Raw genomic sequence first — 25,555 nt, forward strand, 5'->3', positions numbered from 1 at the left:
GACGTTTCCAAAAATAACAAAGATTGCCGAATGATATAAAATTAGCACTAGCAAAACTTGTAGGCATAGTAAAACAAAGAAAAATGGTATAGGAGAAATTTCCAATATGTACACCTCCAAAATCTTATTTCATGGCCAAAAAACCGTTTTTCAGTAGGTTGGTGTGAACAATCACTCCTAACTTCGCAAATTTCCATCCTATTTTTTTTTACTTTTTTAGTTCGAAAGAACGAAAACAAGACGTTTTGACAGTGTGTTCATAATTTGTTTAAATTGAAAACTGACGAGACTGTAGTTGTAAGGGTTTGGAATTTTTTGTTTTTTTTCTCCAATTTTTCAACTTTGACATCATTTTTACGATATTATCCGATATTAAGCATTTATTTTAGTACACAATTATTATAGTAAATTTTGCTTTGCGTTGAATGTGCTATATTTGACTGTAATTGAATTAAAATTCATAGAGTTGTGTGAGTTTTAAGATTGTTTTTTTTTTGTTTTACTAATTTGGTATGTAGGTATAACTGACGCTGAATAAGAATTAGGGCGTGTTTTGATGCGTTATTATATATATATACAGGGTTGGCCATATTAAACTGACCCATTGAGTAACCCTATAACTTTTTACTGTAATTTGAAATCTAAGGTTTACGTCAACAAGCCAAAGACACTAGGCGCACTTAAGGCCAATATCCGACGGGAAATAGCCGCCATATCGGCCGAGACGCTGGCCAAAACTATGGAAAACGCCGAAAAACGGGCACATTACGCTATACGAGCTAAGGGCGACCACTTGCGCGATATCATATTCAAAAAGTGATGTAAACGAATCTCCTTGAACTAAATTAAATGTTTTTCACAATGAAACACAAAAAAATGTTTCTTCTTCCATATTTTTTTAATAATCACATGGGTCAGTTTAAGATGGCCAACCCTGTACATATCCAAATACGTGCTAAGGGCGACCACTTGCGCGATATCATATTCAAAAAGTGATGTAAGCGAATCTCCTTGAACTAAATTAAATGTTTTTCACAATGAAACACTAAAAAATGTTTCTTTTTCCATATTTTTTTAATAATCACATGGGTCAGTTTAATATGGCCAACCCTGTATATAATTGGCGCGTACACTCTTTTTGGGTGTTTGGCCGAGCTCCTCCTCCTATTTGTGGTGGGACCTACAAATGGAGGGACCTACAATTTCAAGCCGACTCCGAACGGCAGATATTTTTTATGAGGAGCTTTTTCATGACAGAAATACACTCGGAGGTTTACCATTGCCTGCCAAGAGGCGACCGCTATTAGAAAAATCTTTCTCTTAGTTTTGGTGTTTCACCGAGATTCGAATCGACGTTCTCTCTGTGAATTCCGTATAGTAGTCACGCACCAACCCATTCGGCTATGGCGGCCGCGTTATTATAGATACGTAATATTTATTGGAGTAGATATATATGTATACATTAGAGTACGGTGTAGTACGGTACTTTACTGCATAAAACAGAACTGGTTAGAACTTTCGAAAATATCTGAAAAATACTGTTTGAATCAAAACTCTTTGTTGAATCTCTTTTATTTGTATTATTAATACTACAAAGTGGCTGATTATTATTTGCCACTAATAAGCAGCGTAGTTTATGAAACGAAATCCTTTTTCCAAATTTTTGTATGCTGCTATTGTGTCCTCCAGCGTTATAAATTTGCTTCAAAGAAGCCGACTAGCGAGATTCTGAAATCTTCCTGCAGCATATTCCATTGTTTAAATTTAAACGCAAGCATCTTGGATGATACAATATAATGGGAGCAGATAAGTAAATTCAAAATTTGTAGCAACTTTTTGATTTTCATTTTTCAAATTTTGCAGAACAATTGGCTCACGTGAATTGCGGTTCATACTAAAGGTCAAAGGTGGTATACGCAAAAAGAAATCGTTGTGGCCATCAATCACAGTTTCAAACGATGCTTTCAATCCGCGAATAAACCGCAGATAAAAGAATATTGATTGAGATTATTATCACGCATTTCTTTTTCAATAGAAATATGAAAAAGCTACCAAGTGTACCCAAGTTCACACTGTACATTGATTAACAAAAGAAGTTTGTTATTATTATATAATTTACTAGTTTACAGTTTATTAAAATTTTTAGGGATCCTTGACGGGCCTCAGATTCCAAAACTCATGCGAGATGAGGAATTTACGAGTAAGCTCAGTGCAGTGGAAAGGCGAGCATGGGATAGTTTTAAATCATTGTGTGAGAAGTTCCTTGGAAACAACAAGAGCTCTGATTATGTTGAAGTCGTCAAAGAGTTTTTGAGTGCGTACGAAAAAATGGAAGGGAATATGTCCATCAAGAAACACTTCCTGCACTCACATTTGAATTTTTTCCCGGAAAAGCTGGGCCAGATGAGCGATGAACAGGATGAAAGATTTCACCAGGAGATAGAAGTCATCGAAACACGTTTTCAAGGGAAGAACTTCATCAACATGCTTGCTGATTATTGCTGGCCCTTGAAACGTAAAACAAGAGATGACTCTTACAAACGGAACAGGGCTAGCAAACATTTTTGAAATCAAGATTAGTTTTTCCAGACATCTTTTAAAATTTTAAATCTGTACTGCTTCGTACTGTTATTTTCCGTTCAGTAATGTTATGTCCTTTTTTTCTGTTTTACAATATGCTGTTGTTTAATGTACTGTTCTGTAATGTACTATACTGCACTGCACTATAGTGTACCGTATCATACTAAACTCCAAAGAGCCGTTTCCAATGCAATTTTAAGTTTGGAACCAGTTTCGTTGTGTACTGCACCGTACCGCACCGTCCATACCGTACAGTGCTGCACTGTCCTGTATATCTATACTCCAATAAATAGTATGTGTTTATACTGACACTTGATATCATGTTCATGCTTCGAAACGCGCCCTTATTCCAATTTAGCGTCAGCTATAAGTACATACAAAATTAGTAAAAAAAAAAATCTTAAAACTCACACAACTCTATGAATTTTCATTCAATTACAATAAAATATAGCTTTTTCGTTGCAAAATTAAATTTACTATAATAATAGTGTGCTAGAAAAAATCCTCAATATTGGATAATATCGTAAAAAATGATGTCAAAGTTGAAAAAATAGAGAGAAAAACAAAAAATTCCAAAAACTTACAACTACAGTCTCGTCAGTTTTCAATTTAAAAAAAAGGTTGTCTGTTTACTGACGATAGTTTAACGTGACAACTTCATAAGAAAATACTGATGTAATGGTTGCAATTTTCAAAACAAAATTTTAATTTTATTTCTTTGATAGATATTTTGTATGGATATAGAGAAGGAGGTAAATGGAATGTCAAGTTACATTTACACAAACGTGAAAAATGACGAAACATTTATCAAATTCATGAAAGATATGCTCAATTTCGATTGTGCATCAGACGTTAATAAGTCAACAACACTAAGAGGCAACATCATCGATTTACCTTTTTCAAGACACATTACACTCGAAACACCCCCTTTCCTTTCCTACTTTTCCTATCATCGCCCTATTTTCAACAGAGAAATGGTTCGTTACCATGCGCACAGGAAGAAGGCATATGCAAATACAAATACATATGTGAATTTATATAAATATGCGCATATGCATACATATATATGCTCACTGAAGTAGGAGAGAGCCAGATGTCGAACGTTGCCGAATGCGCTTTCGCTTGCAGTTCAAGCAAGGTAACGGCGATTGAGCAAGATAACGACGAATGAGCAAGATAACGACGAATGAGCAAGATAACGGCGATTGAGCAAGATAACGACGCATTTTTTCGTGCGTGCAGCCGGCTAAATCGAATTATAAGACGTTATCACGTTAAAAATTATGAACACACTGTCAAAAAGGTTTGTTTTTGTTCTTTCGAACTAAAACAAAAAAATTAGAAATCGGATGGAAATTGGCGAAGTTAGGAGTGATTGTTCACATCAACCTACTGAAAAATGGATTTTTGGCCTTAAAATGAAATTTTGGGGGTGTATTGGAAATTTCTCCTATACCATTTTTCTTAGTTTTTCTATACCTACAAGTTGTGCTAGGTCTCCATAAAAGTATATTTAGTTGTTTTTGTTACACAGTGTAGTTTATTAATACTTTTTTTACGATAGTTTAATTCGATCCTTAAACTATGGGGGAAAAATAAAAAAATAACAATAGCGACATTTGCAAAAATCATTTTTTATATGCCGTTGTTCTACTATTTTCCATAGTGCGGTGTTCTAAAATCCCCTACTACAAACAGAGAATGTTAATGGAATGAGAAGGGTCAAATGTTAAATAAGTTTTATTCGAGTACTAATTTGTAGATTCATAGTAAGGGATTTTCAAATTGAACTTACCACACTAGTGGGGGATTGCAGATATTTACCTGATTTTTATATAAATCAACCAAAAAGAAAATATGTACATGTGTATAAACATGCATATATTTAATCTCTTTCATCAAATCCAATTATATTGGTGAGAAAATATCATTCTAATATCCGTCCAGAAAGCCAAACGCGTATACACACATACGTATGCATATAAATAGGCATACAAACTTTCAACGAACGCAGGACATGTGCATATAAAACATTAACATTCTGTGATTGTACTAAAAATAGTTAACACTAACATTTTTGTCTGCTATTCACTCTGTATATTCAGCTGTCTGCGCCACCTACATTTCGAGTTTTGAACCAAAGCGAAAACAATCACCTCCATCTAGCGCGCCACCTGTCGGTAGCAATTGAAGATGCATTTTGAAAGCAGTAGAGAGCGCCATTGGTTTAAGAGGCGGAGCCTAAAATCCATGATGGCTGCTGCAAATTGGTATGGTAGTGTAGTTCATTCACTGCTGCAAGAGAATCGCACCGTCTGGGCATCAGTTATACGTCAATTGAATAAAGAACAAAATATTTCTGTTGAAATACTTTACGCTGGCATTTTAACAAGGGCGTAGTTTAAAAATGGGTACAAAGTATAACACACATTGACAGTCCTAATGTGTTTTATATGAGCAGTCCCAGCGGCTGATAATTATTCATCATATATATAATATTATAAACGGCTTTTGGTCTAGAATTTTATAAGTTTATTCATTAACCGGGCGTTTGTAATAGTTGAAAGGATTGGTATATATACCATATATATATATATATATATGTACTTACAGTCCACAGCACAGTACTTAAGTAATTAAAAAAATATTAAGTCACTTCTTACATGATTGGATTTTTTTACGGTCTTCTGTTAAATAAGCGATATTTTGACGTGTGTAATGATATTAAGAAGAAATCACGTGTAATTGATATTAGTAACGAAAGTGATTTGGATTAGTGAATATGCAGAAATTGACTATGGAGAAAAGTTTGCCATTTTAAATCTACGTGAACAAAATTTTCCTTAGACAACAGTTGAGTGAGAGATTGGATGTAGTTATATATCAGTTATGACATTTTTCCGATTATCGAGATCGTGTTTTCTTCTTAAGGGGAACACTAATTAAAACTGCTGATAAACAAATCTTAAAGTACGTTAGCAGAAAAACCCAAAAAATAAGTCAGATTTCATAGGAAATACGGAAAAATGAGATTTCTATCCTTTATTTATTTTTTTGTAAACACAAAGATTATAATTATGCATATCAAAGGAAAGTGAGTTTAATTATCTCTACAACAACACTATCGTTTTAAAAATCAGTCAAACATTTTATAGAATATATGGTGTTTAATTTCTCGCAGATCTTATTTAACCCCAATATTTAAATAGGTGTGACAAGCGGAGTACGACCATATTTTTTCTGTTTTAGTTATTTATACACATTAATTGTAAACAATTGTTTACTAAAGCCGCTATTTCGAACTTCAAAGACCCATTACTCGATTTTAGAGGATAACTTCGAAAATCGGAGAAATTAGATTCAAACTCTTAAAAAAAAATAGTTTGTTCCAACACCCAGCCAAGTGCTGAGTGTTATAAAGCTAAAATAACAAACATTTCCGAAGTATTAGTTTAATTTGTTACATAGAAAATGATTTTTTAATTGCATTTGAAATAAATGTTTAGTCCATGAAAATTACAAGCCCAAAAGTTTGATACATAATTAAAGTCCGAAAAAGTTCTAACGAGTGGCGCATTAGCACTATTTTATGTCTTATTAAAGCCTACGCGAACAATCTTAAAACGACGAAAATTTCTGCAAGGAGGACTAAAATTTATTCTTTATAGAAGAGCACAGCAGTCAATTTTGCCACTAATGGGAACAAAGAAAAATAATACTGACTGAAGTACTTCTACCACCTAATAGCAAATGACTAATCAATCGACAGCGACATTCTTATGATTGAGTCCTCTCAACTTATGTGCTGCATGATAAAGATAATTTTAACCGAACAAACGCAGGGTATAATATCTTAAGAGTACAGGGGTCAGTGAGTGACGTTTTCCAAAATTGAGCCTTGAATAGAAAAAACTTCATGTAACACATGGGCTGAAAAGTCCCGGTCCTAACACATACATAGATAGCACTAGTTTTATTGCACTCGTAATTTTTCAGTTAGTACTAACCTTAAAAAACAGCTGCTAAAATTTCATGGTATTCTATTCCTTAGTTCGTGCGTTATTGTGCTAAGAGTGACGCTACTTTTATTATTTTCAAAACAATGGGTCAAAAAGAACTTCGAGCTTAATTTTACACTGCTTCTTGATTAGAACAAATACCATTCAAGCGAAGTAATGGCTAATGGACTCCGCTCCATCAGAAACAAGAATAAAACGATGGTTTGCTAACTTCAAAGGTGGTCGAAGAGACACCGATGGTGCACAACGTAGTTGACGTTCAAACGAGGCGGTAGCACCAGAAAACATTAAAAACTCCACAAAATCGTTTTTAACGATCGAAAAGTGAAGTTACGTGGTAAAAATATCAAAAGAACGTATTGGCTTTATATTGCATAGAATTTGAATATGAGAAAGCTCTGTTCAAAGTGGGTGCCGCGTTTGCTAACTTCACCGGGTTCGCACCATGTCACAAGTCAATGGCAAAACTACATTAATTAAACTTCGAATTGCTCCAAAATTTATCGTATTCGCCAGACTTGGCTCCCAGCGACTACTGGCTGTTCGCAGACCTATAAAAAAATGCTCGCCGGTAAGAAATTTGCCTCGAATGAAGTGGTTTTCCCTGAAATTGAAGCTTGAATATAAATCGTTCTACAAAAGTGGTTTTGAAATGTTCGAGCTGCGCTAGAAGTACGTTGATGAATAAAGCTTATTTAAAAAAAAAAAAAAACGTGTTTTCTTTGTTTAGTCTCGGGACTTTTCAGCTCATCGATAACTACTGAGCTGCTCCTATTTATTAAATAAGATCGCATCCAATAAAAGAGAGTCGAATGAAAACCAAGACATGCCAATTTAGTTATTTATTAAAAATTAGTTTTAAAGTTTGCACCATAACCACAATCTTAGTCTTTAAAAATCTCTCAATGACATCATCATCTGAAAGAACAAGTGATTTGAAGTCGACAATAGAAAACACTTTCAGCACATAAGTCCACATAACGTCATTATAAAAAACAGAGGCCTTTTTCATCGATTTAATATGTATATCGGTAAACATTCTTTGGATTACTTTTTATGTTAACTTAAAATTTTTGAATGTATTCTAAATACTTTACAAAGACTGATTTAAATTACGAAACTTATTCCTGTGGTAAATCATAATAGATATAAAAATGATAAACGCGATTTTCTTTAGTTGACCTGAACTTCTTTCTCTCAAATTTTCCTGATGCTTGAGTTCTTTCGTGCAGCAAGGAATCTTATATCTTTGTCACGCTTAAAAACTGGTATATGTTTAGAACACACATCAAGCACTAAAGTTTTAAATATCTTAAAGCCCTCTGCAACTTCAATGTTGCCCAAAGACATTTTCCTTAGATACAACAAAGCAAAGGTTGTCGCTTATAAAAATCAAATCTAAATCTTCTAAGCGACTCATACCATGAGATAATCTATTAATCTGAGCTAAACCCATGCCCAATAAATTGTCAATAAAATAAGATTCAGTAGAACTATTGCTATTTGAAGGCGTTAGAATAACCCACTTAGATTGCTCAATTGCTTGGATAGGTTCAAATGTGAAAAATTTATAATTGCATAGCGTTAGAGTCCATAAGTATCACTTACGAAATTATATTTGCCAAATGTGATTAAACCTTTTCAGTTGTGAAGCAGTCCTCTTTAGTCCACCAAATTTCTATCCATTTAACTCTCCCATCTCGTTAATCTATACATACACATATACTATGTAGTATGTGCGTATTTGAGTGTTCATGCAGGTCTTTCTCACTTCGTTGTTAATTTCTTATAGTTTGTTGACGTTGTTGCGGTGTGTAACAGCAGTTCGTTGATTGTTGAGTGTTAAAATATTTTACGATTATTACCCCGTTTTATGAAATTAGAGTTACGAGCACAACCGATCAGCTTAACAATAGATCACGCTGGCTAAGCGGTACGTACATATATGCGACAATGTGCAGACACGGCCTGTTAGTTGGCTCGAAACAAGGATTTTTGCTAAGTGAAATTACGTAAAACATCAATGAAACAGAATTAGAAAATAAGGACTATTTAATGTCCTTCACAAAAATCAATTTGGAAGGGTTTGAATTCCTCAGCTATTATTCGGTTCACCTTGAACAGATGCAAAAGGTCGAACAACATTACGGTCTTAGACAAAGTGATAAAAATGAGTTGAATACAACTGAGGAACGGTTTAATAGTTATAAATAAAATAAATTTATGTATAAATAAACACTCATTTTTACTGAAATGTGCTTACACAATATTTAACCAAACTGTGTTCCTACTTTTACAATACTTTTAACTTTTTGGACACTTTTAATTTTTTTAAACCTAAAATATCGCATGCACAGCAGACACACCGTAAGCTGTTGCCGACGATATCATCTAACGTTAAGCCCAAGAAAAGAGCAGTTTCAACCGGCTGGGACTACAGAGAGAGGCTTGAGCAGTGTGAAGAGGTCGTTAGCGTCTCGTGGAGTACCTTCACTTGGGGGAGGAGTTTAACCAGCTACAGCTAGAAGGTAATTGTGGCGGTGTAACGAGGATCTCACGAGGCAACAGAAAGTCTCCGTCTGCAATGGGGGTAGTTGGACTCCGACAACGGCACTCAGGTACAAGAGTTAGTAAAGGTGGTAATGAACTCCCCGTGTCGTTTGAAGATCTATTTAAGCACTTCAATGCACTGTCAGTTCGGTATCAGTGCCGGTGAAAAATAAAATATTGTTGGCCTAGTCTCAAATGCACCTTTTTCAGGCAAGTCCGGCCCAGTCACGTTTCTTACCATAAATGCTGCTTCAGTGTCAGTTTCGTAATTTATAAATGCTACGAAATCGATAGTTTTGTGTATTTCACTAACGAACTGACATTATTTTATTGAAAATTGTGTTTGTAATAGATGAAAAAGAACGGATGTGTATGACTGATCCATTCTGATTTGCACTGATACTGAGCCAACGGGGCACTTATACGGTGTTGTTTGTATTTAAATAGGTCTAAAGTTTTGCCTATAGTCAATCGATACAAGGCCTGTACATATAGCATAAGTCTAGATCTAGCCAATGATTTAATTCTTGCGGTAGAATCCTAACAGAAACTCCCCGCTGAGCATAGTGTTATGCTCCTTTACTGGGGGAATATACATCACACTACAAAAATGATGTTTAAACAATCACAGGACAACCTGTTCGACAATTCAGCCCTAGTAGATGGACGACCGAATGCCTTAAATGTCGCCAGCGACGGTTATTTGGCTTTGTCCCAAATACTATAGACTAGTGATTTGAGGTTCTTGTTGCAATTTTGGGCTTTAGTAGTGAATGCGGTTGTATACGCCGAAAACGAGAGAAAATCATTGAATGCGACATCCAATAAATGAGGATAGATGGAAGTCAGAATTGACATATCATAAACTTAAAAGCTCAGTTGGAGTTTGACTTCCTATTATTGATGAGGGAGTTCTAGATGCTTAAATAATCGAGAGAATCGCTATCGTTGCAAAAGAACAATCGGCTCAATGAAAGACATGTTTCTCCGACTGTATAAGCACAATTGAAATGTTTTTTGGTTGTTTCCAGTCGACTGACTTATCATTGATGGCCTCGTGTCAAAGAGGCAAAGCGAATAGGTCTGGTGGTGAACGAAGATAAAACGGAGTATATCTCTTGCCAACAAGTGCTACTTTGGACCTAGTAGGAAATGAGTAGTAAGGTCCTCTCTCGACGAACAAAACGAACACTCTACAAGTCTCTCATCATGCCCGTCCCAACGTATGGGGCAGAAGCGTGGACGATGACAAGAAAGAGAGAAAGATTATGCGTAAGATTTTTGGACCTTTACACGTTGGTAACGGCGAATATCGCAGACGACGGAACGATGAGCTGTATGAGTTTTACGACACCATAGACATAGTGCAGCGAATAAAGATCCAGCGGCTACGTTGGCTGGGTCATGTCGTCCGAATGGATACAAATTCGATGCGGTACCAGCTGGTAGTAGCTGAGGAAGAGGTAGGCCTCCTCTGCGTTGGAAAGATCAGGTGGAGAAGGACTTGGCTTCACTTTGTGTGTCCAACTGGCGTCGGTTAGCACGAGAAAGAAAAGACTGGCGCGCTTTGTTAAACTTGGCCAAAATTTCGTAAGCGGTTATCGCGAAAATTAAGAAGAAGAAGTATCTTATGGTAGTGTAGCACACATAAGCTTTTTAGCCCAGGCTTTGACAAAATGTGATGTGCGTATCCGAATATTATTTCTACAAACGCCGAACCGTACAGTTTTATGACGCTTTTCAATGACGAATGTTTTTTATGAGACATTTTTTCATGGTAGAAATACATTCAGCATATTCAGCGAAAGATAATAAAGTTATATAAAGTTTTTTCTATTATATAATGTATTATATAAGACTTTGTCTGAAGTTTATATCTAACTTCTTCGGCCAGTCCGCGGGGGTCTCACATCGAGATATGAAATTCTAACGAAATATTTGTAGCAACCAATTGATATATCTATCTACTTATATACATATATGTATGTACACATGCATTAAGCCTTTTATTTAACTGTTGAAATATGAACATTCCTTACGAATAGAAATTTAATTCCAAATTGAATGTATGAGGGCAGGGAAAGTACTTGCTTTTATCGCTTGGAAACCATTTTCCAAGCCAGTGCATTTCGTAAACTTGGTCCTTTCACAATTTTATAACACAATTCCTCTACTTGCATTTTCTTAAGCCATAAACCATCATCGTATATATATGTATGTGTATATGTGGTTACGGGGGTTGAACTACGGGAGCGGATGGTGTAACACTGATTCCTTTCAGCTTTTCTGCTTTACGTCACATTACATCAAAACCAAGGAAATTAGAAAAGTTCACCATAAAAAAGAATCTCTTGGTTTCATGCTCATGAAAGTATGCAATGTGCTTCCCTTCCATCTTACCAATCTTCCTTTCATACAATCACCCAATCACCGTTAAGTTACGACGTGGGATCGTTAAATGTGCGACCGTTTGCTTGTATTGGATGCGAATGGAGGTGGAGGAAATATGTGCCATCGAATTTTCTTATTTTCCTATTTTCGCATCCCTGCAGTTGAACATTACAATGCTGCGATAGCAATTTACATCCCCCTATATTTCCCCCAACCTTCAATAAAATTGAAGGGCTCAAATATGAAGAAAGGAGAATCTTTTGAAGCTCGCCATAAAACAAAAACGGAAGCTCCTTTTTGAGCTCATCGCTTGGTGTGCGTACCACTACTCGCTCGGTTCAGTAGAAAATGTGGTAGCATCTGCTTATTCAGTTCCTTTCGTTTTCTGGACACAGTTAGCATCATTTAAAAACAAGTTTATCGTAACTTTATAAGTAACTAAAGTTTTCAAATTAAGTCCAGAAGGTTCTTCAGAGGGCTCTTCTCACTTTAGAATAAAAAAATATAGTTGCTTGTTTGTTAGTGTTATATTTATATACATTTAAAACAAAAAAGCAATTTTAAACGACTGAAGATGTATGGTATCAGAATTAAGAATCCATGCGCCCTTATTATTCCATAATTTTTATTAAGTTAAAGTTACCGAGTCAAGTCGCTTTGTGATTATCAACCCATCCCTTTCCTATGACCAGCACATACCTTTGTGATCCTGCATTTTTTGATAATTTCTTAATTTCAATTTAATATGTTATTTCAGTTAAAGTATTAAGAAAAAGGCGAAAACTTATGTGAAATATGGTGTAACATATGGGATGATAAATCCCGTGCCTGAAACATAGATGGCACTACTTTTACGAGTATTGCACTCACCTCTTTTTCAGTTAATACTAACCATTACAGGACACAACCCATGGGGTCAGCATATGACCACCATTGGAATCATCGAGGACCCGGTATGCCTGTTCTGCTTGGAGGAGGCGGATAGCACTGAGCACTTTCTCTGTGAGTGTCCTGCCTTTGCTAGAGCACGACTACGGGTATTGGGTTCCGATGTCATGAGAATGAGTAATATTCGTTCTCTAAAACTGGAGGATATTTACAGATTTTCCAAAGAATCTGGAAAATTCTCACAGGACTAACTATCTCTATCTCTGTCTTTATTCTTTCCTATCTCTTTCTCTGATACTTTTCTCCCTCCCTCCTTGACTATCTACCCCCTTTCCAGAGCTTTAAATACAATGGGCCTTTTAGCCTGAGTGTTTTAGGAGCCACCAAATCTCCTGGTGCTCCTTGGCTTGACCTCTTCAAATTCAATTCAAATTCAACCATTAAAAGACAGTTCTTAAAATTTTATGATATTCTATTCATCAGTTCGTGTGAAATAACAATAAAATGATGGCTTGCTGACTTCAAATGTACGACCACATGACACGAGACACCGATGACTGCGTTGTACCAGTGAACTCTAAATGAGGCGGTAACACCAGAAAACATAAAAAATATCCTCAAAATTGTTTGGCTGATCGAAAAGTGAAGTTGCGTGGTAGAGATATCAAAAGAACGTATTGGCTATATATTGCAAAGAATTTGACTATGCAAAAGCTTTGTTCACCATGAAAAAGCTCGCGTTTGCTCACTGTTGATCAAAAACAAGAACGTGTTGATGATTCTGAACAATGGCAAAACTAGATGAATTGAACTTCAAATTTCTCCCGCATCCAGCGTCTTCACCAGATTTGGCTCCCAATGGCAAAACTAGATGAATTGAACTTCAAATTTCTCCCGCATCCAGCGTCTTCACCAGATTTGGCTCCCAGCGACTACTGAGTGTTTGCAAACCTAAAAAAAAACTGCCCGCCGGTAAGAAATTTCGCTCGAATGAAGAGCTTATCCCTGAAACTGAGGCCTATTTTGAGGCAAAAGATAAAAGTGGTATTGAAATGTTAGAGCGGCGCTGGAATGATTGGGTTGTTCTTGATGGAAATTACGTTGATGTATAAAGCTAATTTTGAAAAAAAAAATCGTGTTTTCATAGTTAGGCACGGGACTTTTCAGTCCATGTGTTAAGGTAAGTTATCAGGTTCATATTTCATTGTAGCACATTGACAAGACCACTGTCTGCTGAAACCTTAGCCGTAGTTTAATGAAAGAGATCGTAACTGGTATTTCAACAATTTGATGCCTTTTTCAAAATTTACATATATTTATGAACCTCACAGCGATTAATATGATAATAAAACAGTGACTGAAAAAGTGATTATTAAAGGTGGTAGAAGGTTCTGAGCTGAGCAACTTAGACTGAAGAACCGTTTATGTGAAAATCCATACATATCTAAAATCCACACAAAAACTATCTATCCCTGCGAATGATTTAATTTCAACAAACGATTTTAGGGAATGCTTCCTGAACAACTCTTAGAGCTCCCAACATTCCGGAAATAATATTTTCTTCTTCTACAAACTTGGTTCTGTTTTGAGGTGTATTGCAAATTACTCAATTTCAAGAATAAAATACATCCAAACTACATAAAGCTTCCGGAGAGTACGAATCATATAAAAATTCTTAATAAAAATCAATTTTGCAACTATTCAACGCCATAACAAGCGTGCAAATTTATTATGGACTGGACCAAAAATGCTATCATCAGTAGATATGACAAACGCTATGTCAAATGTGCCCCTCACATCTCTCGGGCTTTATTCAAGATTAATCATCCTATTTTTTTATATTTTTTGCAAGCGGCGTCGACGTCAGTCATATTTGGTACTTGTGAACTGAAGAACAGCAATATACAGACAAGCAATGGGGTGCGTAAAGGTCAAATAAAAAGTTCCATTACTCAAAATCACTTTTTTTGTATTTGTAAAAACTGATTCAAAAACGAAATTGGATGATTAATTTTGCATCACATTGTTCTTTGTACTTATAATACTATCCATCTAAACCCAACCTAAAGATTACGTTGAAATTTTAATGCACAGTTGGACTTGATTAGTTCTTAAATGTACTTATTGCCCTTACACGAAATTTTTTTAGCTTGATAAGACATCGTTTTAGGTATTATGTTTTGTTTAAAAAAAAAAAAAAAACATTTTTTATATTGAGATTCGTGCAAGAACGAAAATTTCGTGTAATAAAATTTATTAGTGGACAGTGTTATTTCAAAATAATGTAAAAAAAGACCGTGTAAAAAGAGAGTCGGGTGTATATATATCTTATATAAGTATATTGTGTTCCGGGGCATAAAGCAATAGCTAAAGAAGGCGCGAGGCTTGCAGCGAGCAAATAAGTCAGGTTTAAACCCCTGCGCACAATTAAAAAAAAAAAAACTAGAGAACCAATTGCAAAGTCACCAGGATCATGTGTACACGCGCATATGATGACAGGTATATTAAATCGGTTATATCGTTCGATACAGGGAACTGTAGAACTTTAGTTGGTGTACTAACAGGGCACTGCCGAGTTGCAGCGCATGCGTATATGCGAAATGTAATGAGCCGGGTACAAGAGAAAACCTGCAGTATCTTCTATACTACTGCCCGGTTCTCTCGAAAACTAGACTGTGCTACCTGGGTGCTCTCAGTTTTGAAAGGCAAGAATCTATCCCTGAACTGGAGCTTGATAGACTCCTAAAATTCGTGTAAAGTGCGTGTCTTTTGGGTGATGCTTATTTTCGCTAAAAAAAAAAAACCAAAGGACTCTGATCTGGTATCGCTATGGACCAAAATGGTCTCTGCGTGGCTTTGGTCAGCGAGTGTAACCTAACCTAACCTAAGTAAAAATATGAGATGTGTAGGCGTCATTACCTTTGTAAAAATTTTGTATAAAATTAAAAACGCGATGGCATGAGTGTTGGACGTCTGAGTCGCAAAATGACTAAATTGTATACATAACGAATTGTTTATTGTTAATTTTTTTGTATAGTTGTAAAAACTGCATCTTACATAAGAATTTTTAGTTTTAAAAGAAATTTCCTAGTTGTAAATATTTGAAATATTTTGATGTGTTACCACAGACTTTGAACACGAAAAATATTCAGAAATGTTCATGCATACATATTATTTTTTTCGAGATATTTCCTTATTCTTAGTTCTCTTAGTTAAAACTTGTCTTCTTAGTTAAGCGTCATATGAAATGAAAGTTGTTCAATAATTCGTTCGACATTAAATAATGCTAATCCCCCGACGAAGCGGCATGAATTGCAAAAGAATATTTACAAGCGACACTCTGGTTGGACTATCAAAAAATATATGATATACTATATACGTGAAAACTATTGTGGGAACTATTAGACTTAAGCTTTCACGGGAATGCCGGTATTTAAATTGTATCGAACATATTGAACATCGTAGGCATGTACATTTGTATAAATATGGCATGTTGGTTTTACAAACATATGTAAGTATAATGGGAATATTAAAATATGCATGAATATGTATGAACGGACTTCTATTTTTATTTCAATCAAACCTAATTTTTCATCTTTCCGCTAAAGTTTTAACACTGTTGCGACAAATCATTGATCTGGCAATTTTATTGAAAAGAATTGAAGAATGCGCAACGTCAACAAATGCTATAAAATTAAATACAATCAGACTCTGATTATTCAACAGATTTAAGCTATTTTGACTTACGGACTCCAACAACATTGCTGCGCATCGAAGCTTTGTTCTCTTCTCGTTAAGAAATGCGTTTGAACAAGTTTATGAGTTGTTATATGTCAAATGAAAATTAAAATTTATGTGTAATTGAACACAAAGCATAACACGATCCTACTCTAATAGCAGCGCATGGGAAGACAAGGATCGAATGACGCTTGTATTCTTAGTACCTAAATTAGGTTCGCATGCTGTGTGTAGTGGTTATCGCCATCTTTTTGAATGCAAGCATGGCATCAACCACCAACCATATGTGTTTCATTGTTGGACATGCGTGTGTATTAATGTGAGACGGCGTTCGATATTAGTGAAGATTCGTCTCCACGAAGTGATCAGCACCATCAGCTGGCACGGCACTGTGTATTGAAGTGAATACAAGAATTTACATATCTGAATAAACCAAACAAGCATGTCGGCTTATTTTTTCCTCGAAAAGGAATGATGCCGTAATATTGCATACAGTACGATCGTTTTTATTTGGCTAAAAGAACTGGGGAATGTTCTCTTTTTATGTTAGAAAATAACCTGCGAGGCCCAAAAACAGTTTTTTTTGGAAAAAATAAAACGCTTTTAAATAAACGGACTCAGGCAAATACAACGTGTATGCACATCCTTAAATTTAAACTTCTATACAAACAAATAGACATTGGGAAAAACAGAATACATATACAAAATACCTACACCCATACAGGGTGGCAAAAAAATTTACCTTTTTACTAAAGGATATATGGCAAGTTATTCTAACATTTATTTCTGACCACCTGATTTTTTATTATGTAAAAACAAATAAAATAACAAACAAAGCAAAAACAGAAAAAGAGTTACATAAGATGTTCAAACTGAAGAATACTCGAACTTTGTCTATAACCCCCTCAGTTGCTCGGATTTGTTGGCAATTTTGATTAATCCGTAGCAGCAGTTTAAAGGATTATCAACGATTAATGTTTCCAAATATCCCCAAACAAGGAAGGTTTAAATCAGTCGAACTCGCTGACTTTTATTCATCTACGTGGAAAAGTTTGGTGTAAATGATCTCTAATGGAAAATACGGCTATATATGAAGGCATTTTGATTAGTTTGGTCTATACTATTGTCTCCTTAAGTAGTAACATTTCTTTATTAACATTATGTATAGACATAACACTGCTTTCAGTAGATTTTTTCCTAAAAGTATACTAATTTAAATAATTGAGATTCCGAACGATGTGACATATAAGTATTGACCTGCTTGATGAGGGGGATAAATAAGTGGTGGAATTAGAAAACAATTCACTGTACAGAGTTTACTACGCAATACAATTGGTTAAAAAGAAAGATGCAGCTCTGAGGTAAGCAGAGTCGAGTATAAGAGTTGGAAAAGATAACAGTCATTGAAATGTATAAAAGAGTATAAGCGCGGCGACACCCATAAAACGGACAGATTTCGAAATGCATTTACATAAATTATACCATTTTTTATTATATGGTGGTGTTTCCTTACCACGACCTTTCTTGTAGCTATTCTAAGTATGTGCCGGCATTCAATAGAATTTGGGGAAAACATCTTACAACCAGATGAAGCATGTTTTTTTGATTTGTGTGCTTCAACTCCAAAATTTACTTGCTTCATGTATATACATATCTACAAAACACACCCCTATGTAAGAGAATACATACGTTTATATTTATATATATATAATATATAGTATATGTAACAACATAAGCTTATATGCTTTTGCATTCGTTCATTTGTAAGTTAAAAAATCGAATGTAATCTTCATTTTAAAATCATTTTCAAAGATTCAAATACCAATTATGTTGGAGGTGCCAATTGTTATCATATAATTCCATTAATTTTCATATCACCAACGTTTATTCCTTTAGAATGGGTCATGCGAAAAAAGATGTGATATTAAAAATTATCGGTATATAGAAAGTGAACATCATTAATTACCGATTTCATCCACTTTAAATATGAATCGGTCTTGTAGCAGACATAAAATATATATGTACATTTGCACAAAGTCTCATTATTTAAATTATCGCATGCATGGATCCAAACCGATCTTTCTCTATTAATTTGGTTTTTGCATTCAAACCTTTGCGCAACTGGTAAAACTCGCAACACTTGTGAATACAATGAGAGAGTTATGAAATGAAGTCATGGAAGGGTACAATATTCTTACTTTCTCTGATATTTCTTTAACTTATTTTTTCTTAACAATTGCAATACAAAACCAAAAATGAGCGATTTCAGTTCCACTTCAGTATTATAAAGCGTTTTTCAGTAAGAGCGCTTCAACTTTTTTTTTGAATAAAACACAAACGGTTTGACTTTTTTAACTAATTTTTTTTTTATTATCGAGTTTGAACATATACATTTAAGTATGAAATTCGATATCCTTTGCATAACCACCGCGTGCACGTTTTACGAAGTCCAATCGTTGAACCCAATTTTCGACCACTCTTTTGCGTAAATCGGCCGAAATTCCAGCAATTTCGCGTTCAATATTGGCTCTGAGCTCACAAATCGTCGCCGGCTTGTTACTGTAGATCAATGACTTCACATAACCCCAAAGAAAATAGTCTAGAGGCGTCAAATCACACGAGCGTGGCGGCCATTCGACCGGTCCATTTCTGGAAATAATGCGCTCATCGAACTTACTCTTCAACAAATCAATTGTAGCGTGTGCTGTGTGGCTTGTGGCCCCGTCCTGTTGACACCACATGTTGTCTAAGTCCATACCATTTAATTGCGGCCAAAAATAATCGTTTATCATGTCGCGGTATCGATTTCCATTCACAGTAACGTGGCGATCGTGCCTCATGAATCACGTGTGGATTGCTTTCTGCCCAGTAACGCATATTTTGCTTGTTGACAAAGCCATTGAGCCAAAAGTGAGCTTCATCACTGAAGATGGTTTTTTGGAAAATAATGCTCTTAAAGTAGCAGCAACAGAACGATTATTTTCATAAAAAATTTGCACGATTTGCAATCGTTGCTCAAGTCTGTAGCGTTCCATGATGAAATGTATACTAATGAAGTTTACAAATGACAAGCGAAAAATAAAAAATATTGCGTCGCTCGCCCTCCCTATCGGAAAAAAGTTGAAGCGCACCTATTGAAAAACGCTTTACAAGTATACCTAAGGTTTATCTCAGTTTATGTAATGTTTTGGTCCGCACCTATTTTCGAAAATTTATTTATATAAATTGATGTGTACAGCCTTTGTTGAGTGTTTGGCCGAGCTCCTTCTCCAATTTGGGGTGTGCATGTTGATGTTGTTCCACAAAAGGTCTTTTGATTTTTTATGCACACCTTTTTTTTGGGTAAAAACACACTCGGTGGGTTTCGAGCCCGGTCTCAGTTTATTGATTTTGGACTGATTTTTAGGATATTCCTCGCCTGATATCAATTATTAAGTATTTTGATATTATACTTTTTTAAATTACCTATTGTTGCCATATACCTGCCCTACTAAAATTAGTCAGAAATAATATATGTAGTTAAGTAATTTAATTTAATACTGTTATGCACAGAGATAGAAGCTTCAGTCAAGTTTCTCGGAAAGGGCAACTTTTGAGTCTTCCGTGGCCTACACCTATACCTTGGCCCAGGTATTAGCGAGGAGAGAAGTGGTGAATCGAAAATATTTTCTAGAGGTACTGGTAAAAATGTATTCAGAGGCTTTCCAGTGATTATCCGAGGATCTAAACTCAATACTTCAAAACTGAGTAGTTGATAAAAATTTTAATATTATAAACAGATGTACCAATTTTACATGCATAAGAATTAAACATAATTATATCTGATTTTTAGCACTACAAAGAAAAACTTTGCTTTAATGTTGAATTCAAAGAAACGCCCAGACTGATTCAAGAAGGATTTGCGCCTGAACTTGGCAAGATAGTATGAGTCACAAAATTATTACTATTACGTGTATTTAGCCAAAGGAACGAGCACAGCGGTGTTGTTTTTATTTTTGGATTGGCTTTCAGAAGTAATTGTCCGGAAATTTAGAAAGGAAATAAAGCGAAGTGTTATATGCATTATCGTTTAAAATATATTCTACATTATTTGGGTTCAATAATACAAAGTAGGTTTTTACGTTTGTGGACTGGCGCCATCCAAACTACTCCTTTTTACAACAAGAAAAGTAGTCAAAGCACAATTGTGAATAGATAAGCATTTCGACGGCACTTGTCTCCACATCTTACACTGCATATATACGAGAACATGCAACCAAATCTATGCACATTTATGGGGTTTTAAATGAAGTGCTATCCCTGCAGGAAAATCGGCTGGGTCTGAACTCGTACAGTTCCAGTAATATCAATTGTTAATAACACCGCCAAACAGTGGTTACTTAACACGAACAACCACTAATAATTATGAAATTAGATGTCTTCCAGACCAACTTTGGCCGAGGCCGTACTAATGCAGAAGATCGAATTTTTTTTTCCACGTTCATTAGAGTTCTGACATTTTAGCCTAAAGTGCAATTAATTCATCGGAAATACGGAATTTTACGAGGAATTTCTTTGTAGTGGATTTCAACGCCCGAATTCCTACTTGAATAGGCTGCTGTCATATTTTCAAATCTTTTTAATCTTCTTTATAATGAATGGGCATTAAAGAAGGCAATTAGAGGCTGAAAATGTTTCACGAAACTCGCACGGGTTAAGATAAGTGAGTAAGAAAGCCTAGTTGACCCTAATGTTTACTAAGTTGTCATAGACACATTGCGAACATTTATATCAGGTCAGTCTATAAGTTCGTGCGTTTTTTAAAGGTGGTTTTAAAATTAATAAAAGAGATGTTTAAAGTATTTATTAATCAATAATATATTTTCCTTCGTTATTTACAATGTCTTCCCAACGTTTAGGCAAATTTTTAATTCCCTGTCCAAAAATTTGTTTGTCCTTGGAGCCAAAATACGCTTTTATATCCCTTTTTATAGCTTCTTTTGAGGAGTATTTCTTGTTATTTATATGGGATTGAAGTCCACGAAAAAGGTGATAATAACCGGAGAGTATGGTGGATGCGGCATTAGCTCCCATCCGAGCTCGTTCAGCTTGCCTAATGCTTGCCTTGCGGTATGAGGTTTTGCGTTGTCGTGGTGAAACAAAACTTTGCATCTATTCACTAAAGACGATCGATTTTTGTTAAGTGCCTCATTCAGGTTTGATAGCTGATGGGAATAATAATCAGCAGGTATCAACTGGTTTGGTTCTGGAAGTTCATAATAAAATAGACAGGAGAATCTTCTTGGGGTGAAGGCCACCTCTAGGGGTCGGTTCTGATGTTTCATATTTATCTAACCATTGGCGTTTGCGAACAGGATTATTGTAAAGGACCTATTTTTCATCACCAGTAACGATACGGTTCAAAAAACTTTCATTTTCAAGCCGTTGCAGCAGTTGAGAACACACCTTCACTCTATGCTTAAGGTTGGCGTTGGAAAGTCTATGCAGAACCCATTTTCCCAGCTTTGAAACCTTTCCCAACTGAACCAGGTGCCTGTGAACTATTCCATGCGATGAATTTAACCTCTGAACTTTCATATCCACTGTCAAATTTGGCTCAGCTTCCACAAGTTCGAGCAAGGTGTCGGAGTTAAAGACTTTAGGATGACCGGATGACCAGCGCGCGGGGCATCCTCCACGTCGCAATTACCACTTCGGGATTTTCAGAACCACTTTTGCGCAGTCCTTACACTCACGGTATCTTCTCCGTGCACAGTGTTTATTTCTGCAGCAGCAGTTGTTGCGTTTTTACCACCTTTATAAAAAAAATCCGGAATATGCCTCTTATACGCGTTCGAAGATTCCATTTTAATTTTTAACAACACGTGCTTCTATCCGCGATTAAAACCACTTGTTGAATGCACAATACCTCTATCAAAGAAAATATAAATAGTTCCGTTATATTCCGCGAATAATTTTTTGTATGCAAAAATCGTACAAAAGTGAAATTATGGGTAAAATACGCACGAACTTATGAACTGACCGATACTTATGAGCATTAGGTCGGATCGATTTATAAGGAACGCAATTTTTAAACCATCAGTTGAATTTTGCATTTTATCTCTCAAAATTTCGCAACATCTTCTCGGTAGCCCGTTTTTTTTTTTTGTAAAATTTTATTTTTAGTAGCACTTTCGGTCAAAATGTTAATACTTTAAGCCGCCGTGAAGAAATCCGACTTTCTGGACTTCAAAAATGTTTTTGATTAGTTTTGTTTGCATTTTGTTGCTACTTTGTTATTAAATTTCTAAATTGCAGAAATGCGGCCACTGACTTTTGGTTTAAAAGTTCGTTATTTGTAGCAGATATTTAATAGTTGCTAAATTAATACACAAAAAATCAATAATCTCTTCATCATGTCGGTATTGAATTGGACCAGCAATTGACTCATTCTTACATAATTTTATACGCTTTTCCATCATTCAAATATTCAAAATAATTAGCACCGGCAAATAACTTTTGTTTAATTTTTGTTACCGAAAAATAAAATTTTATTGCTGATATGAAACATGGCTTCAAGTGACAAAACGCGCTTAATTTTTTGAATATTTTTTTGCCTATTTAAACAGTTCGTATATTGGCGTGTTGTGGAAATTATGTATTACTCGACAGCTGAGAAATTCCAGGCCCAGAAAATTAGAGAAAATTTTCGGGAGCAAAAATTAAATGCCTCATATCTGAAAATGTTTGCCTGATCATTGCTGTTTAATATTTTTGTTGTGAACAGTATCTATTGTAATAGTTGTAAAGTTGGATTTTGTTGCTATAATACTTTCTAAGTCTTCACTGCAGGAGAATTTAAAAATTACAGTGGAGTCGCGATAATTCGTAACAATTTTCGGTCCTTGGATAACTCGTTCAAAATGTATGTAATTTGATCCCTTCGATAGCTCGAATTTGTTCCTCAACCGAACGACAAAAGTGCTTTCTTACTCGTATTGAATATTCGTATTGCCCTATAACCCGCAATTGACGAAATAGTAAAAATTCGCAAGTCGCTTTTAAATGTTACTTTTGGTTTTTGTTTTGCGAAAATGCTTCGCAACCCATTGGGATGAAATGAAAATACTAGCACAAGCACAAGCGACATTTTGATATTTTTTCACAGTTACAATTGTTTTTCATTTATCTGCGTATTTACTCAAATTCAATGGAAATGTCTGAACGTAGTAGTAAAAGTCTGTCACTAAAAATAAGAAAAGAATTAAAAAAGCTGTGCAAATGGCAAAAAAAGAAGTTGAGAGATTTTATCGAGCAGCAAGCAAAAGTGTTTAATCGATTATTCTTCTTTAACGAAATGCACAATTAAAGTTTATCCTTTCAATATTCCTATTATTATGACGGGATATAACACCGCGACCTGACAGAGGGTTCAGAGTATTTCCTTGAGACTAATTTCGTATTTGTCCTATTTTATTGAGTTTTATTTCCTCCTTTGGCCAAATATGTATGTTACCGCAGGTGTTTGTGCCGCTTACTCATCCGGATAACCCGTAATATTTTGGTGATTCCTGGAACTATGGGCACTGCGATTCTACTGCATTTGGTGGAAGTGTATTTTTACTACCAAATGATTTTTTTTATTAATATATTTCTCTTTTTAAATTACAGTCTGTTAAATTTAAACAATAAGTAATTATTTTTGAAATAGTATTGGAATTCTTTGTTCTCTAATATTATATTATTTTCTAAGTGATAATTATTATTTTTTGTTTTTTCTTTTTTTTTTTGTTATATTGTGAGTTCTGTTGGAGTTAATCGTTTTAATCTTCGTTTTCCCAATTTCCCCAATTGTGGTAGTTTACGCATCTGTTCATTTTGATGATTTGTTAGTCGTTGTATATATATGGTTAATGGTGTATTTTTCTATTGTGTCGATGTTGAGGTCGCTGTGGATCACGTCGTTTGGTATATACCAGCCTGCTTTTGTTATTGTTCAAAGTATTTTAGATTGCATCCTTTGAACTATTTTGATATTGGGCTTTTTTTGCTGTGCCCCAGATTTCTATGCCATATTTCCAAATGGGTGAGATTATTGATTTATATATCACTACGTTGCTGTTAAGGCTTAGTTTTGAATTTTTAGCCAACAGCCATATAGTTGTCTGAACTTGTTTTTGATGTTATTTCGTTTGTTTTCTATATGTCGTTTCCAATTTACAGCCTCACATAAAAAACCACCTACCCTTCAGAGCCGGAACAACATCAAGCCGCACACCAAAAATTGCAGGACGAGCTCTGTCAAACACCCTAGAAAGTATGTACCTAGTAACTGACAACAAACACTATTTTTACTCAAGGGAAGCTCATTTCTCATTAAAAATAGTAGTTGAATTAAAAAGACATTTTATAAAATTAGCATAAATGGGTTTGTTTTATAAAAGAGATAACCGGTTTGAAATAAGACAATTCTATCTCCTGTAAAATTTTGGTAACCTCACATATGAAGTTTTGCGATATCTTGATACGCGGGTTTGTACATTAAACGACGTTATATATATTTAAGATCTTCAGATCAAGTTTGGTGCTACATTTGGAAACCTAAAATGTTTTAAGGTAGAAATTTCTTAATATGCATTTTCTAATATTGAAATTTGTATATATGTATGTGCGATTTTTCTACTTGGACGTATTTTATGCCTTCGACTGGGATGCTTGAATGGCAACTGAATTGGTATTGCTAACTTAATTTTATGTCTTAATTAAGCGTGAAACACTTTGGTGGATAACCGCGAACGGCGGTAACTACCCCAACAACACCGTGGGAACGATGAACAAAATCGCAGCGCAAACAATGTAATTTCCAAATTTTATTTCCACCTTTAAGAGACATTGTCGCGCCAGCAGTCAGCAGCCAAAAACTTGAGCCAAGCGGGCAGTAGCCATAGTACGTATTTGCTGTGCATCAGCAAGTAGATGGAGCATTAAAATAAATATATTTATCTATGTTGCATATATTTATGTGTGTGTAAATATGTATATACATATATGTAGAATAGTATACTCAAGCATTTGCGAAATTTCGGAAATGCTTGGTGAGTTCCTCCTTTGTGCAATGAAATTGGCAATGGCTCAAACGTCAATCGCTGCGAAATGGCAGTGGGCAATAACAATAATACAAACCACAACAACAATTGTTAAAGTCGGTATAACAGTAAAAACAATAAAGTAAGATTATGGGCAGTATAATGAGTGGAACTTTATTTTAAACAAATACAGCAAAAGCACTACATACAATTCCAATTCCGGGCAATACAAACTAAACATTTGCAACTACGGCTAAATAACTACTACAGACAAAAGTAACTGAAATTTATATAATAATTACAACAGCAACAACCATGCTCATA

Source organism: Anastrepha obliqua, chromosome 1, assembly GCF_027943255.1.
Source record: "Anastrepha obliqua isolate idAnaObli1 chromosome 1, idAnaObli1_1.0, whole genome shotgun sequence".
Classification (NCBI taxonomy): Eukaryota; Metazoa; Arthropoda; class Insecta; order Diptera; family Tephritidae; genus Anastrepha; species Anastrepha obliqua.